A 5,998-nucleotide genomic window follows, 5' to 3' on the forward strand; every position below is an offset into this window, starting at 1 on the left:
GTCCTCACTGCTCGTTTTAGTCTTAGAAAGCCCTGCTCACATTTATCCTCCCAGGGAAGGGGCTCAGGGACTGAAATGTAAGTTCATAAAGTAGGGAAGCAAATAGAGAAAAAGTAGAAACCCAGAGCCCACAGTTTTCTGCCGGGCCTCGCGGTCCACAAGGCTGCTGCTTCCTTGTGGGTCTACGTAGTACTTGGATTAGCTTAGTTCTTTCCGGAGAGCGCTGAATGCCTTCAGGGTGTACGTGAGGACCCAGGCCACAAGCAGTGTCCAGAAATCGTCGTAATTCTTCCTTGGTGACTTTGTGTCCTCCTCCAGCCAACTGTTGCCGCAAATACGCGGAGTCTTGTATGGACACCTCTGGTAACTGAGCACAGCAGGCCACCTGCGTGCTGTGAAAGGGGCCTGGAGTCTGCTCATGTCTTGGTGGAGCCCTTGGGAGAAACCAGGAGGGGCCTCCGTGAACCGCTCAGGCACGACCTTCCAGGCCCATTGCTGATGGACTGTTCCAAGCAAAGGCAGACAGATAGTGGCCATTGGGGTCCAAGGGATGTGGAAGGAGGCTGACCAGAGGCCCAGGCCGTGAACCATTTTGAATCCAACAGAACATGCAGCAAAGGATATTCAGGTTCTGAACAACTGGAGACGGGGCCCCACTGACTTGTTGGTAGTGCTCAGACCCTGGGCAAACCTCCATCCCCAACCGTCAGGCTTCCCGTCCGGCAGCTGCAGGGCCTGGTGCAGGAAGCCCCTGGCGGTTAGGTCTTCTACGAGGTGTGAGGCCTCGTACGGCCTGAGGCCTTCATGGACAGGAAGGCCGTTTAAGGAGAGGTTCAGTTGTGTCTCTGGATTTTTTTAGGTTCTGCCCTTCCTGTTCTCCCAATGTCCATATGAGGCATAGCCTGCCGGTCAGGGGTCCTCTTCTGTGTCAGGGACAGAATGTGAGGGACATAAAAGATCAGGCTCAGGGTGGTCAGGAAACTATAAGGTGAGGAGGCCCCCACTGCCAGGTGATCAGCGCTTTCCATTTAGAAAGAGGCGCCTGCCTCGTAGGTGGACAGGGGCTGGGTCACGTAGCAGGAGGGAGTGTTTCCAGTAAAAGGTCCCAGAGCCGCCTGTACTGGTCGAGGTGGAATCTCTCGCTGAACCGGATCCCTCACTGTGGAAACTCGTCTTCACTCTGAGATTTGCTGTCCTGTGAGGTGGGGCTTCAAGTAGAAAGGCAGCCCCAGATCTACTAGAATTGGGTAAGCCTTCCTATTAGCTTTCATTGTGGTTTCCCCTTGGCTGTCTGAGGATATTTCCCTGGTAGCAGTTTCCTGGAAGGTCCCTTGGGGTCCTGTCCATCCCGGGAGCGGCCAGTGTGGGGGGCCCCTCCCTTGGGTCAGTTGAGTGCATATTGATGAATTGGGGACCTTTTTGGGTGCCTCAGTTGGTTGCAAATGAAACATCAGATCATCCTTGGGCCATCTTTTTGACGGTGACCCCCACATGTGTGATGTTGATGAGGAAATTGAAACTTCCATACTTGTAATTGCTTACTCTCCCCTATCTTGCAAAGGCCTGCTTGCCACTCTCAGTTAAACAGTAAAATGAATTACTAAGAGTGATCAGATAAGGGAAGAATGTCTCACTCTCAGGCACCCACCACAAGCTTTTGTTTGAGACCCTTTGCACATAGACTTGTTAAGTGACCATTAACTTCAACCTGCAACCAATGTGAGAATGCAAATTGGGACCTTAGTCCTGATAGGAATGGAATGTCCGGCTCCTACAAGTTCCTGTTAGGACCCCCTACTATGTGTGTAACCCATGGCAACTCCCGAGCTCTGTAACTGCCCGTGACCTATAGTAATTTGTAGCCAATCAGTTTGTACCAATTATAGCTGTATGTTTTAACCTATATAAGGAGAAGACTCCCCTGAAACGGGGCCCCAGAATTTTGGAGCATTAGCTAGTCTGGGTCCGCCGGCTCAATAAACCTGAGTTCTCCAACTCTCTGAGTGTTGTGCTTGGTTTCTAGTGGGATCAGTTTTTTTTCTGCAACAATGTGAGGTCCCGGGCATTGTTTTAGGGTTCTGGCCTTGGAGCTGTTGTAGCTGTGAGGCCATTAGTTTGAAGGACCTTTGTTTATGACCTCGATCCAAAGTCCTTTCAAAGTGCTCAGCCATGGTTACGTGTTCCATCAGATGGGTAGCCTCCCCCTATGCTATTTTCTGCTTTTTTATGCACCCTCTTATCTCAGGGGACGACCCATGCACACACAGGGCAGCCAGGGTTAGAAGCCCCAATAAGGACTCTAAACCCAAAAAACTTTGGGGGACCCTCCCTAGTTTAGGAAACTTTTTAACTCTGGCCCTCGGTTTGGGCTTTGACCAAAGAGTGAACGCTAACTGAGGAGGGACACCCACAACCTTGGGCGGCTTTATTCTAAAAGGTACCCACATCACGGTGTCATCCAGGTGGAAAGGCGGTCCAGACAGAGGGTTAGTACAACGTGAGTGCCCAGGTGATGGGTAGAGGGAAAGGGGGCATGTCAGTCCTGTCGCCGTCCCAGGTACCACTTGTGTCTTTAACTTTTCATTAACCTTCTGTGACAAGGCTCTTAGTGGAGCTGTTTCGGAATCTGGAGGGCTTTCGGAGGCTTCTCTACACCAATCACAACAGGCGTCCTTCTGTTTGTTGGACTTGGGACCCTTGCTCTCCAGCGCACCTCTTAAGTGAATGAGCTTGTCTAGCTGGAATGTTCCCCATGATGGCCACTGTAATTCTAGGTTGTTTTTAGTAAGATTTTGCCTTTTTTTCGGTATTCATAGCTCCTGGGCCTGTGGTTACTAGACGTGAAGTCAGCGGGGGCCTCGGAAGGTGGAGCACCTGACTGTTCCGAGTCCAAGGGTCCCGTGAGCTGAGGCTTCGGGTTTCCTGCAGCCAAATCAGCTCCTCAAAGGGATGTGCTGCTGGGCTGTGGACGGTGCGTGTGACGTGGCAGCCTCTCTACTCGGAAGTTTTCTTGAGGTTTGCAGGTGACCCAGAGTCGGTGGTGCTGTCCTGTAACTGATGGATCCTAACACGCGGGCCCTTGGGTCCAGTAACAAGTGCGCTAACCGCTCTTAAGTGTTCAGCTTGTGTTCACCAATGTCTGCAGCTTTTTGGCCTCTGAGACACCCATCAGCAATAGCTTCTATCTACACAAAAGAAGACAAATAAGCACGTGTTCCTTAACATGCCAGCAGCGACCGAGGGCTGTGACTGCATCCTGGCCAAGAGAAGGCCCTGTGTGCACCCCAGCCAGTGCCCAGGGAACCCAAGCCTGGGGAGAGGGCTGCACCCGCAACCTCAGCGAGGGGGCCTGCAGACTGGGGGCTCCACCTGGACAGAATCCATGGGGGAGGGATCCACACAAAAACCTGGGAAGTGGGGTCTGAAAGGCCAGGGGCTTAGTTCTGGGCGGAACCAGCTGCCATGGGATTTCCCTGATGGTCCAGTGGTTAAGACTTCAGCTTCCAATGCAGGGGGTGCGGGTTCAATCCCTGGTCGGGAAGCTAAGATCCCACACACCTCAGGGCCAAAACACCAAAACATAAGACAAAAACAATGTTGTCACAAATTCAATAAAGTCTTTAAAGTGATCCACATCAAAAAATCTTTAAAAAAAAAAAAAAAAAAGGACTGGCTGCTGGCATGAGCTGTTCTGCCCTGTAAGTCAACTCGACTGGGAGCTTGACACACGGAGAGCAGAGCTCAGAGCTGAGCTGTGACCTACCATGGCCCCTGGAAGACAGTGAGCTCAAAAGGATTCACGGTACAGTGACTGCCTTTCTCCTTGACACCAGAGCTGCTGGAAGTTTCCTTTGATGCTACCACTGCCACCGAATCTGTTAAATAACAAAAGTTCACCTGAGTAGCTCTGAGACTCTTAATTGGCTTCATGAAGCAATCCATGAGTCAGGCCACACCCCACCCAGCAACAGAAAGCAGCTTCATTACAGCTGCAGAAAGGGAGCAAGAAAAAGGAAATTATTCGCAAAGAATGCATTTTGGGGGCGAGGTTGCCCTCTTAGGAGAACAGAAGGGGGTCTCCCAGCAGATTTCCTCCTCGTGCTGGCCAGGAATTCCAGGCGGGGTGGGTTAAACGTCACGTTCCTGGGGAAGGCTGAGACGGCAGTTAGGTTGGGCATTAAGTCGGGGTTTGCTGCCATGTGGTCTAACACAGGTGCCTCCATTTTAGGGCTGTTGTCCCCTTTTTAACAGAGGTTATGAATTTTTGGCAGAAATACTACAGAAATGATGTTGGGACCTTTTCAGTGTATCATAACATGGAGCTCTTTGACATGGTTATAAACACGTCATATACTTACTAACAGTGGTTAAACCAAGCAGGACCCTGTGGGACTCCTGGGCATGAAAGCCTTTCATGTCCCCCATTTCTTCACCTTCCCTGAGCTCCAAAGGGCAGATTCAAACCATTGTTGATTGGGGTGGGGGGGTGGGATGCAGAGATGGGGAGGAGCAGACAAGACACCTCAGTGCAGCCTTGAGGCAGGGCCTGGGTTTGCACCAAGGGACACACATAACAACATCCTTGGGCTCTTCACAGAACTGACACCATCTTCCCCATTTAACAGAAGATGCCAACTACTGGATGAAGCATTCTTCACTCCAGACAAGGCCACAGTTTGATAACCTCCAAGAGCTCATCGAAGACCACCTGCGGCCAGACTAAAGGAGTGCAGGCCCTGCACACACACTGACCCTTATCAGCACCCCCACCCTTGAACCATCACTACAAAACTCCTCACCAAATCCCCCTGGGTCGGGACACACAGTTCTGAGGGCAGGAGCCCGTTGTGTCCCTCTTTGCCTGGCAAAGCAATAAAGCTATTCTTTTCTACTTCACCCAAAACTCTGTCTCTGAGATTCGATTCCACGCACAGAGGCCACGTTTTTGGCACCAGTGCTGTGACCTTGGCCGCTGGCTGAAGCGGTATCTACAGGGGCCTGCGGGGAAGATCACGGTTTTCTTTGTAGATAATGAGTATCTTGGGGAGATACTTTGTGCAAATCACATTTCTTCTCCAACTTTCACCCACAAATGTGGCATCTCCCTGTGGATCTTGTCAACGACAATTGTTACTGTGATGCTGTGCAACGGTGCTTTTCTATTTTCTGCTTTCCTCCTCTATTTGTTAACTGGAATTGTACTGTAAAGAAGAACTTTCTCTTATCCTCCATTTATCTATTTAATAAGTTCCTTGTTTGCATCAGCGAGGATACAGGGACATTTGTTTTATTCTTGGCCTACAGTCCGGTGGCTCTCATTGTGCTGTTGCTGGTGCAGTCCCAGCCTTTACTAATACAGGCGCCTCACGTTGGCTCCTACAGTCTGTCAACAGCCCTTACCTGATTTTGCTTGTGTTTTCGAGACTGCCTTATGTTCTGGCACCACAAGACCCTCCAGGCCCACCTTGGGTGTTCCCTACCCCAGCCGTGGAATCGGCCACTTCTCCAGGGAGCCTGGTTCCTTTGTTGGAGAACAAACGGTCTTAGGAACCAAGATCTGGGCGCCCGTGTGCTCCTTGCCTCTCAGCAGAGATGGGAAATACGTGTACATGTACAAACCACACACACATCCTTTTCTCTGTATCTTTCTGTGTGTAGGTTACAGACCACGGGTTTACACAGACTGGTGGGACCCCTACCCAACCCTGCAGGGCTCAGAGCAAGACGTCCCCCTTCCCTGCTCCTAACTTCTTCCTCCAACAGCAAGAACGCCAGTTCTTATCTACAAAGATTTACGTATCTGTTCAGCTCTCACATGCAGTCCAGACTGCAGCCCCAAGGGAAGTCCTCTTACCACAAGCTCACCGGCATCCCTTCTGTTGTCAGCCTCGTGGCTTCCTATCAAGTTCCTGTTTCCACACAACTTGGCTAGATTTTTCCACCCTGCCCTCCTCCTTCACCTGCACTAGACTCACCCCTGAGGTTCGGATCCCATTTT

The 5,998-nt window shown here is 51.0% G+C and overlaps 1 long non-coding RNA gene across 2 annotated transcripts; it reads left to right on the plus strand.

Annotated features, from left to right (window-relative positions):
- The first annotated feature begins 1,110 nt into the window (after positions 1-1,110).
- On the plus strand, positions 1,111-4,894 carry LOC130849685 (uncharacterized). Of its 2 annotated transcripts, none has more exons than XR_009052784.1 (3): positions 1,111-1,247; positions 2,817-4,123; positions 4,598-4,894. It is a non-coding gene; the product is annotated as an uncharacterized LOC130849685 (long non-coding RNA). The 2 variants fall into 2 exon arrangements; XR_009052785.1 differs by having other exon boundaries at positions 2,817-2,971; positions 4,626-4,894.
- The last annotated feature ends 1,104 nt before the right edge of the window (positions 4,895-5,998 follow it).

This window comes from Hippopotamus amphibius, chromosome 3, assembly GCF_030028045.1.
Source record: "Hippopotamus amphibius kiboko isolate mHipAmp2 chromosome 3, mHipAmp2.hap2, whole genome shotgun sequence".
In the NCBI taxonomy this organism is placed as follows: Eukaryota; Metazoa; Chordata; class Mammalia; order Artiodactyla; family Hippopotamidae; genus Hippopotamus; species Hippopotamus amphibius.